Raw genomic sequence first — 27,353 nt, forward strand, 5'->3', positions numbered from 1 at the left:
GTGTTGCTCAAGACCATGCAGTGCGGGTGTAGACGGCCCTATTTCATGACAGTATACATGGCTTTGATGCATGTGTGTAGTTGTTCAGTGATTGGCTACACCCTGGAACACAATGTGTACATGGACACAACATTGGTGTGCAAGTATTATCAGCTCTGCAATGTCCAGTGCACCATCACTCACAGGTATACATACCATGGCTGCATGTGTGTGACACATAGATTTCCATGTCTGATTACAGTGTCTGTGTCCATAGCAGATAATACTGGGCACAGGTGTAGCACATGCATGCTGTGTACACACATGGGATGAGTGGTGCATGTAGACATGAAGGAATCCAAATGCTCGACATGCCCATTTACAGTGGTTATGGTGAGTGTGGGACATATTGCAGATATGTCGGTGCCAGCCATGACATGGCATGCTACACAACTGCAACATTAAGCACCACACATACCCAATGTGTGTCATGTGACCTATACACCCAATAACATTCCAGGACATATATGTGTCACTTTGTACAGATGGCAACTGCTATGCATATTGTGTATATTGGCATATGTAAGCACACACACAACATGCTATGCATATTGTGTATAGGTGCATATGTTGCACGCACACAACATTGAGGTGCAAAGCAATGACTGCTATATGTAGTACTGTGGTCACTGTAACTGGATGGGGTGTAGTACCATGAGCCATCATCATCATGAATCATGTGGTCACTCATGGCTACTAATGTGTGACAGACCACCACCTAGCATGCTGCACCTGTACTGCAGTGCTGTGGCTAGGTTCACAATTGCACAGCCACTTTGTACATGGGTGTGTGGGTGCCCAATCGGGAGCATTGCCTAACATGACTGTGTTATGTGTTGAAGAGTGTTGCACAGCCCCATGATAGGCCTCTACCCCTGAGGTTTATCATGTGTGTGTGGATGATATGTGGGATACTGAAGTGTGACCTTACAGCAGGTGTGTGGTAACGCCATATGTATCATGTTGAGGTGTACTGTGTATGATAAACATGTTATGTTGTGTACAGCTGTAGCAACTATGCCTATCCAATGTGCAGTACAGTGATGCCACAACTGTGTCTGATGCTCTGTGTATTGCATTTCATTGAGGCAGCTACTGACATTACTGAGCTGTGCAACGTCTTACAGCAAACATGCACGGCATGCATTATGCGTAGGTGTGTTACGTGTACATGGCCTACACCTCACCTATGACATGCACATTTTATTACCAACATTGCAGTTTTACCACACTTACCAGCATGGATCGTCTGCCCTGCTGTCACACCAGAGGGTCCTATGAGAATATGAGAGAGTTCGTCATTGGCCACAACTGTGGCATTGCTACTGTGGGTTTGCTAAAGTACAGTAGAACAACAGTCGACAGTCACAGGTGTACAGATAATATTTCAAATATCAGTAGTGCACAACACTAGGCAGCACAACTGCTAAACACACAGTACACATCTCACGTAGATATAATCTAACAATACAGGTAACTGCAGTCTACAGATAGGGCATGTTACCTGCACGCTCCATGTGAACATGCTGGGTGGCTCCGGCCTCCATGATGATACATGTGTGTGGGAGTTGCTGTTGTTGTCCAGAAGCCACCACGCTTAGGAGCAGCTCCTCCACTCTGATGAGGGGGGGGTGAATGGCCACCGCACCACCTGTGGCAAGCTGTTGTCTCTGGTTATCCGAAGCATGCCACCGGACATGACAAATTAAATCACTGCAGTGATGGCGTACCTGCTCATATGTCCAGTTATGCATGCCTATGTCATTTACCAGACAAACAAGATCTTGCCATATTGCAGTCCGCTTATGCTGGTGCTGGCTGCTTCTGGAAAACAACAGTGTGTAGTGCTGCAACAGGCTTTGCTGGATCACCTCTTCCTCCTCTGCTGTGTAAGAAGGGTTACATTGGTGGGCCATCAGGCTGAAAGAGAAATGAACAATATGTGTGAGCGAGTCCTGTGGCACACTTTACACCCTTAACCACAGATATCACTTCACTGCCATATATACCATCCGTTTGTCTGTCAGAGGATACACACGTTCAATACTGAAGTATTATTATTATATATAGTGTATCTGTGTATTGGTTCTCAGACCACAACTGACTAACAGTGCCTAGCACACTCTATATATCAAACCACTATACAACAGTATCCGGCACACTGTTTGTGACACAATGCACAACCTCGCCACAGGGGTATATATCACGCTAATGCACGAACAAATATGTCATCCATTGCAATGAATGTAAAGTACAGTTACAGTAGTACCAGTAAACCACCCTAGTCATTGATGACATAGCCCTGCCTAACATATGTGCACAGTTGTTAATATAGGTGGCATACTGCTGTAACAGAGTATATATGTTGCTAGATACACACGTATACCCTGTAACACACATATGATTGCGACCATGGTACAGGCATAATTACACACACAAACCAACAAAGTCCCATGCAAGGGGGAATGCACGGTCTGTACCAAATGCAGCAAAACACCAAATAGACCAGCAAGGCAGGAAGAAGTTCAATAATCATTTATTATGCGTACTAAAACAGACCGGTTTCGGCAAAATTGCCTTCTTCAGTGTAGGACATAACAAACAAGTCCCTCACCAACAATTATTTAAATATAAAGCAGCAGCCAATCAGGCAAGCTGGTTCATAAATATTAATACAGTGAAAAAAGTTTTTTTATAAAATATGTTGACATGGCAGTCTCCAATGTAAAAAGTACAAAAGACCATATTGGGAATCATAACAGGTCATCAGAACAAATGATAAATAAAAAATTTTTGAATAAAAATAAATGAATATATTGAATAACAATAATAAACATATTAAGATATATATAATAATAAATAAATAATTACACACACATCAGACAAACATGCAACACACCACTGTATGCCAACACAGATGACCTTTACCTGTGTATCATACAGTACTGTGTGCCACTACTTACAAACCCTTATGCCTGAGTTATGTCCTCTGTGCAGACTACAGGAAACACACAAGACGGTGTTTCCAAGCAATGTGAACACACACCATACTGTGCTGTTTAGGCCTACAGATTCAGGTAATACTACAGTTCATATGGGAGTCGGATTCACCAGCAGTACCACTCACTAAGCATACATGTATTGCTTTAGCCTACAATAGGACACCACAGTCGTCAACAAGGAACTACGTCCCATCATATGCCATACTACTATGTCTGCCTAACAATAACATACACATCTTTTGCTGGCCTCACAGCTAGGATAGACACTACCATGTCAGATACAACTTCACACTATGCTATCACACCTTTACAGACCTTGCACACATTCAGCGTTACACTTATTCAACCTCACATAGCAGGAATTGCATTTAGTACATGTGTGAGTGCATAGTGTCATAGGTAGGTGAGATGCTATTGGCCCTGGAGCCTACAGCAGCCTAGCCATATGCTACCCTGGCCTTTGCCACACATGTACTTTGATTTCTCCTGCCCCTGTCAATCAGAACCACAGAGGGGATTCCAGGGGTGTATTACCAATCTCCAAAACAATCATCAGGGGTATTTATGACAACTGCTAATGAGGAGCCTTGTCTGCTATTGCTAGGTGGCCTATTCCAGAGTATGGCATATCTCTGAGATAGGAATATATCCTTCCAGCATGTGCTCTTTAGTGAACTGATGAGGTTTAGGGCCCTAGAGCATGTAGCCCGGAGGGATTGTGATATGTTGCCATGGTGGTTGTCACACAGCTATGGGTCTGATATACCTCTGTATGTCCGGCAGAGGTCACCTCTGTGTGGGCGGTATGCAATACAGTCTAGTTGTGGTTTTGTGAGTCAGTCTGCATAGGGCATCTGTTTTAGGCCAGTATTACCCTTTGTGAGGTATGTCTGTGGCCTTTCCACTTCCTGTAGTTGTCATGTGAGGTACATACCACACGGGACATTGTGATGAGTAGAGGGGAACACTGACCTATATATCCCTACATGACACACCTGTTGTCATGACACATACCACATAGACAGATTACAAGTCTAGTGTGGAACTGTCTTTATCAAAGGGGAGGCTACTGTCCACCTGTGTCCCATGTTCCCTTATCACACCTTCAGTGTTAGGTAGATTTCTACCTATGTGGTAGTTAATGGGTACAGTGTTTTGGAAAGGAGGAATGACACTGCAGTATCGGCACTTGTCTTCAGTCCATGCCTTGGTCACCACACACCTGTTGCAGTACATACGACCCCGTGTCTCTCTCTCTCTCTATATATATATATATATATATATATATATATATATATATATATATATGTATATATATATATATATATATATATATATATATATATATATATATATATATATATATCCATACACATACATGTACACATCCATTGCTGTACAAATGGATGTACATATAGGCACATGTACAGTCCACCTTTCATGGTGGGGATATCACTTATGCGACCATTGTGGGATGTACAGTTATGTGATTATATTGCACAGTCTTGTGCAGAATGCATTTTGGTGTCCTCAGCCCATGTAGCTTTAGCAGGCCTCACTGGCTGTAACACAGCAGATCTGACAAATCAGTTCCACAGCGTTTAACCACCACATGACATATATCAGCACTGCATGCTGTTTTCTATGCCTCGCACTATGACCTACATAGATATATGCACATAACAACCTTCAACGACATATATGTGTCCACCCTTCACTAACAGTTGCAGTATGTCCCTTGCCCTATGCACATGTGCAGATACAGATAGATACATACTGCTGCCACATATGGATGATTTGCAGTATGTAGAGTACTCTTCAGGAACATCTACTACATGCCGGCACATACATATGAGTTACATACTTTACCTTTATTTTCCCTGCTCCGTCTGTTGTTACTGTTTTGTTGTTTTTTTTTTTAATTTTTATTTTGGTTGTTTGTTTTGGGATTTCTCTGTCTGTTTCTGTCTCTGTTTCTGTCTCTTTTCTCTGTGTCTCTGTCTGTGTCTCTGTTTCTCTCTTGTTCTTGCTCTCTATCTCCCTGTTCCTGCAATGATATTATTGCATGTGTGGACAGCAGGTACAGCCTGCTTTTCTAGGTATCTACACATGTGCATGTGACAGCCTCTGCACCAATTGCTGCCCACCATTCAGTAATTGCATGCAGCCTGCTGTGTGGTGATTGCAGTACTCACTGTGATTGCAGTCCACTGCTATAAAATGCTAGGTTAGGTAGCCCTTTCAGCTTTCCAAGGTGGAGCCCATGCTTGTTTGCTCTAGACACCGTTGTGTCAGTCAGAAGGTTGGTATTTGTCTCTTATCTGAAGCTAGGGTTGTAGCCAGTGATATGCATGTTGTACTCAAACCTGAATGTTGCTGCTTCCAGTACACACTTCTCAGTGTAGACATGTACACAACCCTCCAAATGCTAACACAGGATACACGGGAGTATGTACTTTCTTTCTGAATTAGACAATTAACTGCCATACAAATGTGGTTATTGCAATGTATTCCTGTGGCACATGCACTGTTTGTGTACTGCTATACTGTAATTATTAAGTTACTTACTTCTGAACAGTTTGTGGTTTGTTTGTGTTGACATTAGCACAGGCTGCTCAACACAACTGGACATATTTCAGTACTGAGTATGCCTACCTACACCCTTGCTTTTGCCTGAATACACAGGTATGTCGTACCTTTGAGTAGGGGTGCAGGACTGCAAAGAACATTTTTTATTATTGTGTGAGGTTTATCTTGCTGAACATACAGGGTTGCTGTGTACCTGTTAGTCTATCAAGGCAAGTAGTCTGTCTGCGTAGCTCCTACCTGTGGACATATCCAGATGGTTGCTAGAGGTTAGCCTATTATTCTTTGTCTGTGCACCACACCAGTCTTTTCAGCACTGGCACGATGGCATTGTCACAGTTGGTTGCTAGCAGTACATGGCTACATCCTGTGATATTTCTGTGTTGTACTCCTGCATAAGGGCATGCTTGTGGAACTCCTTCCAAAGCTATTTGCAGAGTGTGTAACAGCAGGAATGCTGGTATGCCTGTGCATTTCTGCCTCTGCCAGGCCTCAGATACTCTCAAGTATGTATTTAAACGGCCTCAGTGAAAGGTACATATAAGTGAGATATACCTGCAATATATTACAGACATATTGCAGTTGGGACTTTCTTGGGAATCAGAGCATATGTATTACTACACCTTTTCTGATGTGCAAGCAGTGTCTACTCTCACCTATTGACATTATTCATTAAGTGTGATTCCCCACTTTTCTGCCTAATGTTATTACTTTTCAGAGTAATTCAGAGGGACACAGCTAACATTTGTAAAGCAGTCACAGTTTGGGAGTCTGGCCTCTGCCCTATTCAACTTTGCCAGTGTTTATCCTGGTCTGATACTGTGTGGTGTTTGTAAGGTGCTACTGTAGCATTATTCCCTGCTAGAATGGCTGGTTCTCTTTTCACAGTCATGTCATGCAATTCCACAACAACTGCTGGTAAAGGCCAACAGAACAGGATTTGTGTTATGCCATTCCTAATTACCATTTACATTCCCTCATTGTAATGCATGATATATTTATTTCAGCACCAAGCTATTTGTATATCTGCTGTGGCTTAGTGGTAATTCATGCAGTCTATTGTGTCAATGGTCTGGGGTGCGAGACTGGCAGAGGTTTTTTGTTTTGCTGCTGAGCAGAACAAGGGCCCTGACATAGAGTGACTAAGGCACTTTCAAGCAGTTGTAAGTGGGTTTGTGTGGATTTTCGCGACGCTTAGCTAAGCGCACACCTGCGCACACTCGCTTAAACCCGCTTACTACTGCTTAAAAGTGCTTACTCCCACTAACCCTCGAGCTAATTTCTTTTAAAGAAAAGAAAATGGGGAGACAGGAAAGTGGTGAAAAAGGGACACAAAGAGGAACAGACAGTAGGTAAACAAGCTCGGGATGTGCAGGTTTGGTGTAGGGAAGATCCATAGCTGGCCATTTCTTTACCAGCAACAGCTGTGCATATGCAATAAATTTGGAGTGATATTTGAAACCTTCCACCCCTGGGAGAGGGGTGAGGACAACAAAGTTTGTTGTACTGCCAATTATAATTATCAGTTTACATGTCGAGCGGACATGTGTGCAAAATAGGAAGCTATGCATGGGGCGTAATTTTTTTGTGGGTACAGATTGCCCTTTTTTTTTTTTCAGGTGAGAGTGGAAAGTGAGGTAGAGGAAGTAGGTATGTTTAGGAAGGTAGGTTGGGGAGGTTAACAGGCAAGACAAACAAGATGCATACAGGGGCACTGTATGATACATGGGGTGGGTGAACACAATTGACAGGGATGGATGTTTGGAAATCGCAAGCCCATGAGCCCACAGATGGTAACAGTGGAACTGAGATCCCCAACCATGGGCAGTCACCACTGCACCTTCACAGCCCCGAGGGTGGCTGTGCTAGGGGCTGCATAGGATGGGAAGGCTCACCCGTGAGATGCACCACTCTTGCCTCGAGCTGGCATAGGGGATCAGCGACTGAACGCTGGATCTCCCTATGCACCACAGCCCGGACCCTTCGAAGGGTGACAGGTGGCCCTTCTCTGCCCACGCTTGCACGGGGAGGACGAGCCCCATCCCCTGCAGTGCTTCCATCTGAAGGGGGCACAGGACCAATGGAGGAGGGGAGCCCGGGCTGGGCACCGGACCTGCTGGTGCCAGGTGCACTCGCCAGCTGAGGAGGGACAGGTGGATCAGCTGGGACCGGCCTTCCCATATGTTCTGTGATTAGGTGTGTTTAATTACAACATAAACAACAGCATTCCAGATTAGTTGTAACAGCATGCAGTAATATTCCCATTAACCCAACACACTAAGGTTCCAACAGTTGAACAGCAAGCATAACACATGCATATATTGAACGACAGTGGATATTCCAACAGCATGCAGGGATGATTGGTCGCAACAGGCCACCATGATTGTGGTGTTTGAACAGGGCACATGCATCAAAGTGAATGCAAATATTTATAGAACAATAGGACATATGTCACAACAAATATTTGAGATTACACATACCCATTGAGGTGTGGAATTACATGGTTTATGCACATACAGTAGGGTGTAGAAAGAAACCTCAATTAACATCTTATAAGTACTTTTAGTCTACACTACATTCCTAGTGACTGCAAGTGTATATCCCCTACATGTATTATTACACTTGCCAACATGCATTAAGTTGTGTAATGGGTTTGGCTAGTTCAATATATACCTGACCTATATCTGACATTCTAACTGTCCATGATGCAGATGTTACTGCTACATATTTCTTGATTTTATTTATATTTCCTTATCTACATATCTGGATGTTTTCACATGACATTTTCACTTCAATTTCTACAGAACCCTGCATTTCTTGAAGCACACTCACATTTCTGGGGAACAAATTAACATGCTACATGTGTGCCAGATTTACTTATGCATGCCAGCCAGTAAGTGACTGTTGAGGACTGTATATATGCTTCACAGCTACTAGCACTTCCATCACCCACTTTAGATGGGACTGCACAACTCTGGGTTGCCAGCACTTATTAAAACAGTACTATTTGTATAATGCAAGGGTGCAATAACATTTCAAAGTAAGTGACACAGACACACTCCAGGTTTTATACCTTTATTAATTAGATTACACACTTCTCCACAGGCTCGCTCCTTTATTTGATATAACAGCGCATATGGAAGACATATTCAAGACATATTATACCTTTATTAATAGGTTAGAACACTCTTTTTCAGGCTCACTCATTTATTTTATATGACAGTACCTGCAGAGATATTATTCCGGACATATTTTACCTTTCTTAATTAGTTACTACACTCTTTTTTCTGGCTCTCTGACTTTTTTATATAACAGTACATGCAGAGGACTTATTCAGGGCATTTTATGGCTGTATTATTGGACTACAACACTTTCTTTCATGCTCTCTCCCCTATTTTATATAATAATACATGCAGAATAATCACTAACCTGCCTGGTGGTGCAGCCTTATCAGCCTATCTGCAATAGGCTTGCTGATTCGCAGCACGGTCACCTGCAGCTGTGAAGTAAATGAAGGGATATTGAGATATACCTATCCATTATACAGAATCAATTATCAATTCTTACATACTGCATTCCATGGCTACCTACTCAGTTGTGGGGCATCTTGCATTCCACAGGCCTCCTGTATCCATTGGTTCAGGTGGTTCTGCTTCCATCTCTTCAGGTCTGCATGGTGGTGACGGACCTGCTCACCAGTCCGAGGAATGCCTGTGGCACTGATGAGGTCATGAGCTAACCGGTTCCAAGCTTCTGCCTTGTACTCCGTCCCTTGGAACTGGCCCTGCAGGAGTCTTGACTCATGACGGTGGACAAGGAGCCAAACCATGTATTTCAAATCCTCGATGCCCCAACATTGCGCTTGGAAGCGTGTTCCCTCTCCAGCACCAGCCATTCTAACTGCATATATGTGCTACAATCAGTTATGGTGAGTATTCCCACCTATGGCGCTTATATATGCCACATTTCCCACACTTTTTTGTGATTGGCCATTTTTGAAAATTCTCGGCTGACTGCAGACCTGCTTAGTAATGGTTAGTCTACCATTTCTAAGTATATGTATGTTAACAGTGGCTGTTTCTCCTAGGCTGTAATGGCTTAGTGGTTCAGTACTTTGATTATGGTGCGCAGAGTCCTGGGTTCGAACCTTGTCATTCATTTTATTTTAATACTGTCCAGGCAGCCTAGGGGGTGTGGCTGTGTTTAAGCAACTTTGCTCTACATTGCTCCATGTTGCCCTACGGTGCCCTGGTTGGCGCGGTGCGCACGTCCGCGGAAACAGATTGCGCTGGTTAAAGCACAATTTAACTATGGGCAACTCTATTGCACTGGGCAAAGCACTATTTAACTCTGGGCAACTCTATTGCACTGGATAAAGCGCTATTTAACTATGGGCAACTCTATTGCGCTGGGAAAGCGCTGCTTAATTGCGGGCAGTTATATATCTGGATCCTTTAAAATATATATTTTCTTCACTGATACATAAGCCATTTCACTGCTTTTTACTAATATTTTAATCATATATGTCCGGTATTATTTCATTTACTGATTTAAAACATAAATAAGAAGGGGAGTGGTGGGACTCGAACCATGAATGCCTCCGCTTTGTGCGAACTCTCTACCATTATGCTATTACTACTTGGTGTGATTTGCATAAACATTCTTTCTTATGCTCTTCCATGTCTGAATTGCTAACTGCAGTTAAGCAAAGGGCACACCCACGCACACACACGCAAATACGGGCAGCTATTTCGGGAATTTAAAAAAAATAAAATTAATGTTTTACTTTTTATAACTGTGATGGGGGGTTACAATGTCAGGGAGTGTGGTGTTGGGTGCAAGGACATTTGAGCACACTTGCTCTTGTGTGTTTTCATTTTACTTTTCCAACCCTTGCAGGGGCGTGGACATTTAGACTGCTCGGCAGTCAGACACGCCCCCTGCTTTCCAACACGGTCCATGTAAGACTTATGATTGAGTCAGCATGCCCTCATGAATATTCATGGCATGCTGACATCATACCATTCAACTACAGCCTCTGAGTAAGACTTATTAAGTCTTACACGGAGGATGTGTGAATCCGGGGGACAGTGTCTATAGACACTAAGCATCTACTTATAAAAAAAAAAAAAAACATTGCAACAATACATTAAGTTGTAAAAATAATAACACTTTACCATGCATTTGGTCTAAGTTAGTAGGTGTAGTGAGGTTAAGAGCAGTAGAAGTAACTATAGAAGGAAGGTATGGTAGATTTAGAGCAGTAGGTCAGACATAGAGAGAGAGTAAAACTAATAACCATTATCTGTAAAATGTCTTGTGTTCATAAATACTCAGTTTTTGGGATAATATGAATCTCTAAAAGGCTAGTTTGGATTATGTAGTAGTTCAGGTAGGGATAGAATAAGTTGGATCAAGCCAGAAAAATTGTAATGCTTCCTGAATAAAAAGTGAAGGAAATATGAACAGCTATAATTGTTGAGGTAGGTTTAAAGGTGGTTTAGCAAGAGGAGGAGGTATCAATCTGGTTTAGTACATGTACACAGCCATTGAGATTTAAGGAAAGCTCTTAACTGGTTCTTGAAGAGTGGTGTAGATGTAAGGAAAGTTAGATTGTTTGTAAGCTTGTTCCAGGTGTTTCCAACAAAGTTAGTAAAAAGGCTGTCACCAGATTTGTTATTGGATTTATGGATAGCTACTAGTAACTTATTTGCTGAACGTAGTGTATTAAGATTTTTATAAGGACTAACGAGGTTACAGAGTACAGGGGTATTAGTGGGATGGTACAGGATGTTGTGAGTGATGGTAAGTTGTTGAAGAAGAACCTGGTTTTCAAATTCCAGCCATCCTAGCTGTTTCAGATTTTGGCAGTGATGGGTTCTGAAAGGGGAGCCAGTGGCAAATCTGGCAATGTTATTAAAGGAGGTAGACAGTTTGTTTAGATTAGTTTTGGATAGGTTGGTATAAATGGGGGAGGCATAGAGTAGGGTGGAGATTAGATGGGTTTGTGCAATAGTTGTTCTGGCAGAGGGTGTAAGAAAGGGCTCAGGCCTGTAGAAGAAACACAGTTTTCTATTAACTGCTTTGATGGTTAAGTTTATGTGAGTGTCATAGTTAAAATTGTGGTCAATTTTTACTCCTAAGAGATTGGTGGTTGTGTTGGGTGCTATTAAAGTGCTGTTATTAGATGTAACTGTAAAATGAATAGGGGCAGACTTCTGCATGGGAGTAAACAGTAATAGTTTTGTTTTTTTGGGGTTGAGGAGGAGACAGCATTGTTGGAACCAATTTTCAACTAAAGTAAGTACTTTTTGGGTACTGGACCGGCGTTCAGACAAAGAGGCTGCCGCACAGATTAATGCTGAGTCATCAGCATATTGTATGCAGGTAGTTTGAGGAAGGGTAGTTTTCAGATCATTAGTAAAGATAGAAAAGAGAACAGGTCCCAGAATGGAGCCTGTGGGACCTCCAGGGTGATTGGGAGCTGAGTGGATAAGTTATTGTCCCAGAGGACTGCTTGTTGTCTGTTACCTAAATAGGACTTAAACCATTTGAGTGCCTGAGTATCTAAGGAAAGAGATTGTAGTGTGTCTAACATTAATTGATGATTTGCCATGTCAAAGGCTTTAGAGAGGTCTATAAAGAGAGCAGAGGAAAGCAAGTTGTTATTACGATTTTTATTAATACAGTCAGTGAACGATAAGAGTGCATTTGTAGTGCTGTGGAATGGTCTAAAGCCATGCTGACAATCAGCCAGCAGATTATTTGTAGGAGATGATCAAGTAGCTGCCAGTGGATACATTTCTCCATGATTTTTGCTAAAGGAGAGAGTAGGGCTATAGGTTGGAAGTTAGACAGTTCAGTTGAGTTACCACCCTTATGCAATGGAATTATATGGGAGACTTTGCAGAGAGAAGGGATGGAAATTTCTGTAATGGTTCTGTTTATTAAGATAGAAATAGGGTAGGCTAGTACACCAGCTGCTATTTGGAGATATTCGGCTGGGAGGAGGTCAGCTGATGGTGTGCAAGGTTTAAGTTTATGAAGAAGGGTATGGACTAGTGATGTTGAAACTGGTTGAAGAGTAAATGCAGGGGATTTATTGGCTGTTGAGGGTGCTAAAGTTGCACTAGCTGGGGATAAGGTATTTGCTAATGATTTAACAGTTTCAGAGAAAAAAATTGTTAAATGTATCTGCAATTTGGATAGGAGAGTTCTGAGCCAAGTTAGAGGGGGTAGGGGTTTTGGAGTGTCCTGGAAGGAGTAGCCTGTTAATACCTGACCAGAATTTTTGCAGATTTGCTTGTTGGGTTTATTAGAGTTTATGGTAATAGTTTTTTTTGCCAAGAATAATTAGTTTCTTTGTAGCATTTCTAAGTTATTTATAAATTTGGTGGTCAGTTGGGTCTGTAGTAAATCTCCATTTGGACCAAGTCTTATTTCTTTGTGGAATTTTGTGCTGGGTCTCTTTGGAGAGCCAAGGAGCTGGTTTGTTCCTAATTCTGACTGTACAAGAGGGGGCATGGTGATCACGAATTTGCAAGAATTTGGAGTTAAAGTAAGACACAGCATTGTCAAGTGGTAAGTATTTAAGAGGTGACCAATTGCAAGCTTTGAGCTCAGCTTGGTAACTGTCTAGGTTTAGTTTTTTTTTTGTTCCGGGTAGTTCTAAGGGTACTTTGGTTGGGAATACTGGTCTTGTGTCTAGTTATAAAGGTAAGGGTGAGGTCACTAATATTGTCAGACAGTGTTCCTGTTTTATATGAGGGAGGATTGCTATTAACTAATATCCAGTCTAATGTGCTTTGTTTATTGCTAGGTTTGTGCATTCTGGTGGGAGAGGTGATGGTTTGATAGAAGCCATAGAGGTTTATGTGATTAGTAGGTTTGGCTGAGGTACAAGAATTCCAATCAATTTTAAAATCTCCAAGGAGTATGGTTTCTTGTGAGAAGGATGTGGAGAGCCAGCTTAGAGCGTTTTCAAGAATATTAATGTTATTACCTGGAGGGATATAGGCACAAATAATATATAGGGATTTTTATGCATTAATCTGGAGTTTAGTAATTAAGATTTCAGCATTGTTTGGAGATGGAGGTTGGCTATCTACTGTTGTGATATGTAATTCAGATTTGTACATTATCGCTACCCCACCACCTTTTTTTGTTTGGATGATCTAGTCTCAGGATGTTATATCCAGATGGTATTATATCATTGTCCCTGGTTGCTGGCTTGAGCCAAGTTTCTATTAGACATAGAATGTCAAAAGAGTAGAAACCTAACAGAGCATGTAGTTGTGCTACTTTGTTGTTTAAGCTATGAATGTTGAGGTGACCTGTGAGAAGAGAGTTAGGGCCACTAATTGGGGTATAGAAGCTAGTGGGGTGGAGTGGTTGGGGATCAGTGATGGTGTTGTTTGGGCCTGGATTTGGACGAATGTCACCGTGTAGTAGTAGGTGTTGTTGTGGAGTATGTGAATGTTTTGAGAGTTTATAGAAATGAGCGTTAGGTTTTCTAAGTTGGAGGTACTTGATGGGATTAAGCCTGTTAAACAGAGGTAGATAGTAGGATGATGAGGATGTTATGTTGCAGTGGATTGAAGGGGATAGAAGAGAGAGTGGAGTTGTTTGTTTTAGGGGATGTTGAAATCTAGGATATTCATAACTGGTGAGGATATGTGATATAAGTAGAGTGGTGAGAATTATAAGATATAGGAACAAGTTAAAGAGTTTAGGTGTGCCTGGGATAGGCATGGTAATGTGATAGGAAAGGTAAGCAGTTGGATAAATGTATAGTTAAAAGGAAAGCTAATGGGTGGGGATATAAAATGAGGATTTAGATAATGGGAGGTAGTAAGTAATTAGGAGTTTAACTGTTATGTAAAAAGATTGAGTAGGCTATAGGTTGATACAGGATGGGGGTGTGGTCACAGAAGTATAAGTGTAGATGAACTTGGGGAGGGTGGAATTTGGAGGTAAGGTAGGGGAGCGGAGTGAGCCCGCAGGGCGAACTGAGTGTGAAGAGCCAGAGCCAGGTAACATTGAAGACATTAAAAAGCTATCAGAAATGGAGCTGGTAGTATATGGGAAATGTGGAGTTCAGTCAAAAGCAAGGTAAAATTGAGTAGGTACTCTATGTGTAGTTTCTACTAGAATGGAGGAAGGGGTAGAAGTAACAGCTAGCTACTATAATAGTAGGTTGTGGTTTTGTATGCGAGTGTATGTGCTCTTTTACTGGGATGATGCTGCCACCTAGTGGCAGAGGAGGGAAAAGCAGAAGGGACGAGTTTTGGTAGGGTAAGCCTAGACAAGAAGGAAGAAGAGGGATGGTAGCAAGCGGGCTGCAGGAGGCTGCTGTTGCACACGTGGGGAGCCTGAAAAAAAGAGTATGGTTAGGTTGCAAATTGTAGCACAACATACACTGGGTTATTTTTGTGGGAGATCTTCTTGTTGAAAAAGCCCTTGGCGATGGCTAGGTCACAGGCAAAATCCAGGGGAGTCTTCAGGAGTTAGCTAGGATGTAACCCTAGACAAAGAATGTAGGGAGGAGGCACCAGAGATGGTATACTGTAAAAAAGAGAGAGAGAGAAAAATTAAGCAGGTATATGAGGAGAAAGGAAAAGTAAAGCGTGGAGGTATATGAGGAGAAGGAGAAATAAAGTGTAGAGGGATGATAACAGAGTGGAAAAAACAGATTCTAAAGGTTTGCACAGGAGTATGCTGTAAGTATGGGAAGGACAGAGACAGGTATAGTTAAAGCATAGAGGGAGAGTCAGAAATGTGAGGAATTGTAAGAAAAAAGAGTACCATTAGGCAGTATAACCTGGCGGTTGATAAAGAAGTAACACTAACACAGCTCCCTCAGGGCCTGTGGAAAAATATAAAATAAAAGACCTAGGTGGTTTGAAGGAGATAGTTTGGCTGCTAGATAGGGCAGAGCAACATAAAGCATGTGCAGGAGATAAAGCAAAAAGTTTAGGAGGTAGAGAAACAGTAGTAGTTTGCAAAATATTACAGTATAGTACTAAAAACAGGGTGTATTCAGGCTAAATTGTATTGCAATTAGAGACGATTGTAACCAAACAACAAGCTATACTGTGATTATAAATATGCAGTTGTTTAAATACATTTCACGTATATAACACATTCATTTAATTAAGAAATTAGATTAGATTAGATTAGAACTCCTACGTGACAAGTACATTACACTATTGCATTATGCAGCTATTACACATGCCATGGAAATTACATGGCTACCCCTTGTCCAAAGGGGTATTTCAGGGTGAATTACATCAGCAGGCTTGCTAAAGTAGGGCAATGGGAGGTGTAGTGACTGGCCACAAAAATCATTAATTGCTAGACACACACATACAAAATTTCATAGTTGCTTTGTGGTAGATTATAACTCCTACCTGACTAGCATGTTACACTATAGCATTACACAGTTATTGCATGCACCATGGAGCTTATAGTGCTGGCTTTTATCCAAAGGTGTATTTCAAGGTGAATGACATTAGCAGGCTTGCTAAAGTAGGGAAATGAGAGGTGTGGTGACTGTGAATGGCCTCAAAATCATTAATTTCTCTACACACATACACACACACACACACACACACACACACACACACACACATGCAGAGTTTCACAGTTGCCGTGTCTGGGATTAGAACTCCTACCTGACTAGTTTGTTATACTATAGCATCATGCAGTAATCACACACACCACAGAGCTTACAGGGCTATTCCTTCTACAAAGGGGTATTTCAAGGTGACTGAAATCAGCAGGCTTGCTAAAGTAGAGCAATGGGAGGTGTAGTGACTGTCAATGGCCTCAAGATGACTAATCTCTACACACTCAAAGAGTTGCACAGCTGCTATGTCTGGGATTAGAACTCCTACCTGACTAGGTATATTACAGTTTTGCATTTCACAGTTATCGCAAGTGCCACAAAGATTATAGGGCTGATAATTTGCCAGAGGGTTATTTCAAGATGACTGACATCAGCATGAATACAAACATGGGTTATGGTAAGTGCAGTGTGTGTGAATGGGCCATAAACCATTCCTCTGGGAACACACACACAACACTCAGTCACACACAACTTTACATTAGACAGGACTGGGTATACAAATGCTAGATGCATACTGATTTGTACTATCTTATTACACAGTTATAACAAGCACTAGAGACACTATTCGGCTGAGGGTTACCAAAATCAAATGTGTACAGTGATTGACATCAGCACATCATGTGATATTGGCCAATTGGATGTGTGGTGGGTGGGACAGGACTCATGATGGCAATCTCTTTGTCAGTCTGCCTCTCTCTTCCCCACATCTGTGTGTGTGTGTGTGTGTGTGTGTGTGTGTGTTTGACCTATTATGGTGTGCTGGCCTTGGATATGTGTGAGTATTCCTATCCAATGTGTGTACAAAGCATGAATGGTGTGCAATGTGGTGTGTGTGTGTGTGTGTGTGTGTGTGCACAGCAATCTGCAACTGACAGATATGTATAGTCCACTGTTGTTGTCAGACATGGGCTTCATTTCTGTAAGTGCTGGAGCATGCCAAGTATGACCTTGTATGTGAATCCTGCAGTGCAGGATTTTGTGTTCTACACCTACATCTAGCAGCCTGTTTCTGCAGGATATCTGTAGATAGGTTGACAATATGGAGTCACAATGGGCAACAGACAGTGGGATATTGTAACTGTTGCTGTCTGTGCTGCTTGTGTTACATGGTTGATGTTAGCAGAGATATTCAGCCATGTACTGTTTTACACTGTGATGTATTATATCATCAACTACCAACAGATATACTTATTTGCTCACAGTTATTTCCAGGGAAATACAAGATGAATGAAGCTGTATACAGTATTGTGGTCTGCAGCCTACATATTCTTGCATACTCATGCCATTCTGGAGGGGTAGCTGCAGACACTTGCTGATGGGTCTGTGTAAATGGTCCAGCACCTTGGTACTGTGGTGGCTGAGGATCCCCTGCTTGTACATCTATCAACATAACAGAATGGTCATATCCTGCTGTGGCCATACCTCTCAGCTGTACAGATTCACTCAGGTTACCAAGAGGCAGGGCTCATATATCTGGACAGTTCCCCTTCACACTGTGGTTTACGAGTGGATTTGTAGTCACCCATGACTGGATTTGCAGGCTGGGGTAGTATGGGCACACATCAGAGTTTCAGACTTCACACACTCCATTGTGTCCATGCTTCTACACTCTCCCACACTGTTATTCTGTCCTCTTCCTAACATTATGCAAGTGATATCTGGGAAGTATCCCTATAGCTGTTCTTTCATCCCAGCATTATTTAGGGGTTGGTTTACAATTCATGCAATAGTACATGGTGGGCATGGTACTTGGATTTGTCGATATGGCCTTGTATTTGTTTTCTGTGGACTGTGTTATGTTGTTATTTGGGACTCCATGAGATAACATTGGCAGTACGGGTGAGGCACAGGCCTTTGACAGAGGACTGTAGGGCATTTGGGAGTGATGCAGGCCATCTGTAGCAGGCCAGTGTATTCTGTCACTCATACAGTCCCAGACTGTGACTGGGATTCCCCTGGATTGCCCTGGGGTGACAGGTAAGTGTGGGAGGTGTTAATGGCAATAGTTCCTGTCCATATTAATCCATTGGTCTGGATGCTGGCAGGGTGCTGCTTACACCTAGGGAGGGGGCACACCTGCATAGGACATCTCTTCAGCATGCTGCATTCTGTGGGCATTCCCATACAGAAGTGGGGATCATGTTGTACTCATTCCCAACAGCAGGGATATGACCTGTGATAAACCTGTGGATGATGGTGGGGTGAGCTGAGTGCATGTGTGATATGGAGGCTTCTTGCAGCTGACTCACAGATATACCTGGGACATTCCCCTTATGCTGCCTTGTGCGGGGACCTAGGCATTCTCTCATTACTTCATGACTGTGCCTTTTGTTGTCTGCCAGTGTTTGACCAGACTACATCAGTATTCCATGCTACACAGACAACTAATGTGCTGCTAACCTGTATGTACAATTCCAAAGGTGTGTGCAGTTGACAGTTATATTTTATGTACTCTGTCTAGGGCACTTCCACCTGTGTACTGTGTGTATGCTTGGGCCTGCATTCATGGCATGTCCATCTTTCAGATGGTAACAGATATTGACATCTGAACAATGAGTATGGATGACTGCTGAATTGGGTCTTGCTGGGATGCATTGTGGTTGGCACTGCAGTTGTTAGAACATGGCCCTGTCATCAACAGTAGTGGCCATAGGCAAAAGGAACACAATCCTCCATGCCTACATGCTGACCACTTCCACACAATATATGACACACAACAACCTAACACACAGAGCCCTGCATATTGTACACATGCAACAATCTATCCTGTAAATTGGGCCAGCACAGGTAACCTGTGCTCCACTGTTATTAACCCCACTTGTACATGTTACTGCATTTCTACATAGGATTGGGGGGGGCACACCTGAAAACTGTAAACATTTGCTATGACTGTACTGGTAGTTCAGGTACTCTGTTGGCTTCCATTTTGTTTTGTATTCTGACCGACCATGCAGACTAGAGGCATATCAGTAGAGTACAGATCTTAGGTTTTATTGACCTACATTTAAGTTTCAGACTTCATACCCTGCAGAACTAACATACAACTGCCTGACCTGTTGTAGTCTGTCCGTGTATGTCTGGAGGAGGGCTGTTATCCATTGCCATGGATTGTAGGCCTTAGCACAGCCTTTGTTTATGGTCATCTACACCTGTCCTGCTGGCTGAGGCTTTTGTTGGGTATGTGAACCTCACTGACATGCATGTGTGTGTCCTATGGACACACATTTGGGCCACCACATGTACTGTAGTGGGATTTGTCACTTTGGCTAGTACTGCCTACTTTGTTGACACCAGTATTTGTTATGGATTCCATGCTTCCCATATAGGTGTCCACTATCTGCTGCCATCCATTTCAGCCACCTGATTCCCTTGTATGCTCACATCCATACCATAGCTATGACTAGCAGAACATACTGCTACATTCAGCAATTGATAGGAAGAGAGAGTTACTTGTGGCTGTGCCAATACTGAGGATGGTGCTGGAGGGCTGACTATGTTGGATGCACATAGAACACTTCCTATACATGGTAAAGCACATGTAGTGTCATGTTTGGCATCCCTTTTACTGTATGTGTGAGTCAGAGAGAGGTGTCATTCCCTGGGTTCCTACCATGTCAGTGTATGCGCTATGCTTTGCCTCTTTGCCAAAGCCTGGGCATACTCGGCATGCTTCCTTCTGCCTACATGGGCAGGCTCAGGTTGTTCCTCCTCCGAGTCACTCTGTGGCTGTGCTGGCCTTGGCAATGGTGAGGGGCTGTGTGGCCCTGCCCCATGGTGTTTCTGCTGTAGCTGTTTCCGCAGTTTCATATTGTGTAGCATGGCACATACAATGACAATTTGGGTACATGTAGCTGGAGATTACTGCAAGGCTCCACTGGATATGTCCAGGCACCAGAACCATGACTTGAGCATCCTAAACACATGTTCTATTATGATTCTCATTTGTGTGTGTGCCTCATTATGGAGTTCTTGTTCAGGTGTGTGTGCATTTCTGATAGGTGTCGTCAGCCACAGCTCCAATGCGTAACCAGCATCCCCCACTAGGTGGCCATATGGGATTTTCTCACTGGCAAATCTCTGGTGCAGCTGTGTCATATGCCAGAGGTGGGAGTCGTGATAGCTTCCGGGGCTGCCAGCACACGCATTCATTATAATGCCCTGGGCATTGCACATGACCTTGCAGTTGATGGAGGGGAAGCCCTTGTGGTTTATGTAGACCCTACCCCACTCACTAGTTGGTGCTTTGATGTGTATGTGTGTGCAGTCTATAGCACCCACTACCTCAAGGTATTCTGCTATTTGGTGGAAGAGATGCATATTACTGGTCAATGCCTCATGGGTGTTGAGAAAATATATGTGCTCACTGGCATGTGCTGACATGGCATCCAGGAACTGGTGGAGTACCCTGGATGCTGATACCTGTGAGATCCCCATGATATCCCCAGTTGGCCTTTGGAAGGTACCTGTAGCTAGTATTCTTAAGCCTACACATACCTTGGTTTCCACTGGGATGGGTTCCTCTCTGTTGGTTCTGTGTGTGAGGCGTGGCCATCACAGCTTAACAATTTGCTGTAGGATGTCCCTGTCCACCCTATAGCACTCCACTATCTCCAGTTCATGTAGCCCCTGGTAGGTTACGCTGGGTCTGCACAGTCCTCTCTTTCTCCTCACTGTGGGTTGGTCATCAGCATTCTCATAATCACCGCCCTCAGCCTCTTCCACATATTGATGTATGAGAGCGACAGCAGCCCCTATTATTTTGTTAGTTTTGTCAGGTAAAATTTCCCCATCCGTGTACACCGGTGGTGTAGAGTTTGTGGGAAAAAAACAGATTGAAAGGTATTTGCATAGGTTATAGTAGTGTGCTGGGTTGGGGTGGGATGCTGCCTGTGTATCTGGCTGATTCTTATACATTTCACCTGCCAGCTATGCTAGTTCTCCTTGATTGCCTTCCTGCTGCTGTTTTCCCTTCCCATTGCCTTCCCATTTAAGCCCCAAGGTGCGCCGCGCATACCCAGTGCTCAGATCTGAACAGAACTGGTATTTCCTGTTTTTTTTTTCTTTTCTGTTTAAAATCCCGTGGCCGCACAGCCGTTTAGGCAATGTAAATACTGCTAGGCAGCCACAGACACACCCCAGTCTTTAGCTGTGTTTAGCTAAGGGCAAACACGAGCCACAGAGCTCCAATAAGCTTACAGCATGCATGACACACACCCTTATGAAGTCATCTTCCTCTTAAGCTTGCACCATGGTGTTACTGCACTTACACGGTTGGGTGCTAGCTAACACTGAGGGGAAATGTGTGATTCAGTATCAATCCCCTCATTTGCATAAAACTGACTGCTAATGTATGTTTACAAGATTGACACTCAGCCTTCCTCCTTAGCAACCACTATTCAATGATATTGTTGTCTTCTGCATGCCATTGACTATTATGGCAGAATGCTGATTTTGGTTTAAAAGCTTATTTCCAGCTTTTTTTTTTATTTTCGGGCCAATCCCATTTGCACACCGCTGCCCTAAGCTTAAACTGTCGAAATCAGCCAAAAAAAAGTCATTTTTTTATAATTTTGCAACTATTTACCATGTCAATGGCCATATATTTGGCCATTGGCATGCCTGCTACATTGAATACATGCTTTCTTTGGAGCTGTCATGCCTCAGTTTTGTAATTTGCAGAAATGTATTCGGTTAGTAACCAAATACATTTCTGCAGGTTACACTATTCCAGCACAGATGCCTGCATGCTTCCTGGATTGCTAATTCACCACATTTGCATGATTTTCACCTGCAAATGGGGTAATTAGCATACAGGAGCTGTGTCCATGCAGGAATAGTGCTGGAGCGCTTGTGCACGTCCTTGGAGCTCATTCCTGGATCGCTCCTCGGCCATATTGCGTGCAGCAGCTCTTGCCCTATTCCTGCACCCCGTGCAGAGCCTGCTGAATCCTGGGTTAAGACAAATCTTTTCTGTATTCCACCAGATTCAGATCTGGTTGTATGTGTATACTGCTCATTTGTGTCAGGGTCAACTTAGAGCACCTTAGAGTATTGTTAATTCCCACTGTAAGTTCAACACGTCAAGATATGATAATGCTTGTGCTAATACTGTGCCATCAGCAGCTCAAATAAGCTTGCAGTGTTACCCTTCAGGGAGAAAGTAAAAAAAAAAAACTATAGCAAACAATTAGTTATGTGAGCGCATTGGAAAACTTCTGTATGCACTTATAGAATTTAAAACCTAGGTATCTAGAGTTCAGACTGATGTTAACTGAATGAAGTCAGTCTGTTAATGTATGTCTGTAGTGTACTGGTTATGTTTGAACGGTGTTCTTTTCACGCATAATCCATCATGGTTAATGAGAAGTGCACTGTCATATTTAGAAAGTGACTGTATTGTCACTGCATATTGTGCAAGCATGAGACATGATAATGAATTGCTACTCTTTGCATGCAGTCATCACGGGTTGCTTGACAATCCACTGTTTTAAAATTATGATTGTCACTGACATACCATAATGTGAAGAGGTGCAAGTCCCTCACAGTAACACAATGTACTTGAATGGAAGTATCTAGATGTTGGGAAAAAGTATGTCATTATATGGTCAAGCACTGTGCTGTTATGTTGGCTTGTACAGGTGCATGCATTTGTCCCTAAACCTGTGTTGCAAAGTAGCTCAGGTTCTAAATAGTGAATTTTTACTACTTACAAATGTGCATTTTCACATCATTAAACTTAGACTTTTCAATGACACTTGCAATTCATATTGTGTTTCCTAGATTGTGTAGCTAGATAGATAGGAGTTTTAATTCTTGCATTGTTAAACTTGTGTGTGTGTGTGTGTGTAGGGGGGTTCTACTGAAATGTAAGTAACACCTCAATGTCATATATACCGTGTCCACCTTCAGTCAGGAGAATAAATGTAACTTTGGACAGATATCCCACTGTACTTTATCCCATTTTAATGCAAGCATCAACCCTGCAACATACTGAAGAGCTCAGCATGTCAAAAATGCACTTTTTCCTCTTAAGAGTCAGACATTTCCTGTGTCACTGCAGTTGATTCTCTATTCCTTAGCTGGTGTAGTAAGATGGGTATGAGATTCAATTCTAGTGATAAATTTGTACATGGCTCAAGTGACAGTCAAGTAATGTCTCACTGTCAAATGTCTTGTGTCTACTTTCATTCAGGAGAATACACTTGACTTTGGACACAGCTCCCTCTACACAAGCATCCTCTCAGCAACACACTGATGAGATCATCATGCCAAAAGTGCACTCTCTCTCCTGTTCAAAGTAAGACTGATGTGATTCTTGCAGCTAATACTGTTTTTTTTCTAGACGGTATAAATGGCTAGGTAGAATGCTCAAGTCTCACAGTGGTGAACTTGTGTGTGTGTGGCAGCACCATCAGCTACATCTAGCTTCCTCAACAGACATGCTGTATCAATTTCCAAGCAGTTGAACATTTTTACCTGGGTGAGTTTTTCACCATCCCCTTATTCAGTTTTTAACACAAACATCTCTGAAACATGCAGATGTCCTCATCTTTCCACAGTGTGTTCTCTCCCCTTAAGAGTCAGACTTCTCATGAGGCAGTTGCAGCTAATACTGTGGTGTCTAGATTGTATAACTAGATAGACAAGAGGTTCAAATCTCACAGTGGTGGACATGTTTGCATGTGACTGGAACATCTGGCACATACGACTTCTTGAACAGACATGCTGTATCAACTTTCAGTCATGAGAGAAATTGAGTATTCCACCATCCCACTTTTACCACAATCCTCTTCATTACAACTCACTGATGAGGTCATCATAGTAAAAGTCCACTCTCTCTCCCCTTAAAAATCAGACTTCTTCTGTGGTGGTTGTGCATAATGCTGTGTTTGCCAGATGGTGTAAAGAGATTGGTAGGAGGTTCAAATCTCATAATGATGAACTTGTGTTTTTGGCTTTGATGTCAGGTACATATAATTCCTAAACAGTTGTACTGTATCAGCTTTGACCAGGGGAGGATTTTAATGTGGGTGAGGATACCTCCATCTCCTTATTGAACTTTTACCATAGACATCTTCTGTGTGCTACACTGATGAAGTCATTGCATCAAATGTGTAATCTGTGCCCTTCATAGGCAGACTTCTCCGCTGGTGCTTAAGGGTAATTCTGTGTTCTGTGAATTGTGTAATTTAATAGGTAGAGGGTTCAAATCAAACCTTGGTTAAATAATCTGACTGTGTGCTGTCAGACACAATTATGTCTGTGACAACACCCCTTATATAAACTTCCATTTATGAAACATGTTTCAGTGCCTGAGGGCTATCCTGTAAATATGTGTTACCCAGAGGCAATACCCAGTTTCAAAAACACAAAGGTTACATCAAGCTATCAAAAATGAACTACATCACAGTTTTGATATGAGTTATTCCATGGCATTGGCTATTGATACTGTGCTCTCTAGATGGCAAAAGTGCATAATGAAGAGTTTTGAATTCCGCAATAATTAACTACTGTGCATGTGTGCTGCTCTGTTGTGGTGGGTAGAGAAGGCTTTTAATGCATGTAGTTGTGTAGTGCTACTGTGCACTACAACACCCTTTTTCAAAGAGTATCAACATATTAAAGAATTATGGTGTTGTGCACACATGTGTGCACTGTCACAGTTACAAAACAACATATCCTGTGGTGTATGTGATTCAGGCAGTGTTATGTGCCTTGTGATCTTAGTTCAAATCCACCCATTAATCCTTAGACACGTGTGTCAGTATAACTGTGGATGTGCGAGCAAGTAACAATGCCATCATCCAGCAATCTCATGTGTGACTGTATGGCTGGGGATTCCTATTACAAGAATTTATGCCCATGTTTTACACAGAAATGCTTTTTGGATAATGATGATGCCATGGGACAACAGCTGACATTCCCATGAGAATTACTTAGGTTCATAGGTTCATACTAGGCTATCTGCCCTGGGGCATTTATAAGCCTAGCCCGATGTGTTTGGCTATCGCCACCCTTTAATTTGAGTTTGCTGTGCCCTTTTTAAGGTTAGTTTACTATGCCTCTGTCTAGTAGTGACACAGAAGTAATCCCCGGGGTAAACCTACAATCTCCCATCCACTCATCAAGATTCCTCTTGAAGAGAGCCAGTGAGGTGCTCTGCCTAACATGGACTGGAATTTTATTTCAGAGCGAGAGGAGCCTCTGGGTTATGAATCTGTCCCTCCAGCATGTTCTATTTATTTCTATGTTGAGGTTCAAGTCCCTTGAGTACGTGGTTCTAAGGGATTTAGATTTTCTGAGGTGGAGCATGTCCATTAATTCTGGGTTGGACATAGCTTTGTATGTCAGGCATAGATTGCCTCGAAGCAGGCGGTATGCAACTGAGTAGAGCTGGAGTTTTTTTAACCTGGCAGCATTTGGGATCTGTTTGAGTCCCTTGATCTTCTTTGTGAGGTACTTTTGGGGTCTTTCTAGTTGCTGCAGGTGTCAGGTAAGGTACATCCCAAAAGGGGCATTGCATTCTATGATGGGCCTGATGTGGGATGAATAAAGGGGCACTATTACCTCACTTGATCTGGATGTGAATCCTTTTGTAATAAGGTGGGCTATGTAGAAGGTCTTTCTAACCACTTTGGCAATGTGGTTTTCAAAGGAGAGATTGCTATCAACTTGGGTCCCCAGGTCTCTAATTACTTCTTCCGTACTTAATGGGTTACCACCTATGTGGTAATTTGTGGGCACTTTGTTTCTGCCAAAGGTTATGACTATGCACTTTTTTGCATTTAGCTTTAGGTCATGGCTCTGGCACCAGTTATCCATCTCTCTGAGACCTTTTTGGAGGATGTTCATGTCAGCTGGAGAGTCAGTTATGGCAACCAGTTTGCAGTCATCTGTGAACTTGGTCAGCCATAGTCCTCCCGTGTTGGCCTGTACCTCAGAGAAGTATATGCTGAACAAGAGAGGTCCCAGGACAGAGCCTTGTGGGACACCACTTGTAACTGGTTTCGAGTCGGACATGGCTCCGGCAACTCTGACTCTGTGGGTCCTGTCTTTGAGCCAGTTAGCAACCCATCTTGTGACATAGGGGTTTATATTTAAGCTGGATAGCTTATCTATGATGCCCGAGTGGGGTATTGTGTCAAATGCCTTTGCAAGGTCCAGATAGGCTGTGTGGACTACCTTCCCTTCATCTATGGCCTTGGTGACTGTTTTGAAAAAGTCGACCAGGTTCAAGAGGCAGGATCTGCCCTTGACAAAGCCGAATTGGGTAGGATCTAGTGTCTGTATGTCCCCAATGTCTTTTTTTTATGAGTTCCATGATGATCCTCTCCATGGCCTTGCAGATAAGGCTAGTCAGGCTTATGGGGCAATAGTTGCCAGGGTCTGTTGAGGCACCACCTTTGTGGAGTGGGACCACTGTTGCTGTATGCCATTCTTTGGGTACATATCCTGTAGTGAGGCTGAGATTGTACAGCAGTTTTACGTGAGGGTTTAGTTCTTCTTGGAGTTCATGTAGGACGCAACCCAGGACACCGTCTGGTCCCATTGAAGCAGTGTTTTTTTGCTTTGGAGAGGGCGACTTTCACCTGAGCATCTGAGATGTTAGGGAGGCTGCACTCTGCTGGGATAAATATTTGTTTTTTTTGGGGGGGGGGGGAGTTTGCACTGAACCTGTCTGCCAGGATGTTGGCAATGTCTGTGGGTTCAGTGTATTTTTTGTCATTTAGAATAAACTCTGAGCATATCTGGGAGTTGCATTCCAGGTTCCTAACATAGCTAAAGAAAGCCTTGTGATTGTCTTTAGTGTCCTGTGCAATTTTTCTCTCTAAGCTGGCCTTGGAGAATTTTATGAGGGATCGTAATTTTTTGCTAGTATTGATCAGAGATGTCTTCCCTTTTAGGGATTTTGCTCTATCATGTAGTAGCTTCCTCCTTCTGTTGTACAACTTATTTATGGCTGGGGTCCACCAGACTGGACGCCTGCCTTTGGACGATTGGGTCTTGCTTTTGTTTGGGATAGCATGATCCATGCATTCTTGGAGGTGTCCATAGAATGCATTTATATAGGATTCTGTGGTTTGGGACGTAGTTTCCAC

This window comes from Protopterus annectens, chromosome 3.part1 (assembly GCF_019279795.1).
Source record: "Protopterus annectens isolate FY-2018-M chromosome 3.part1, PAN1.0, whole genome shotgun sequence".
Lineage (NCBI taxonomy): Eukaryota > Metazoa > Chordata > Ceratodontiformes > Protopteridae > Protopterus > Protopterus annectens.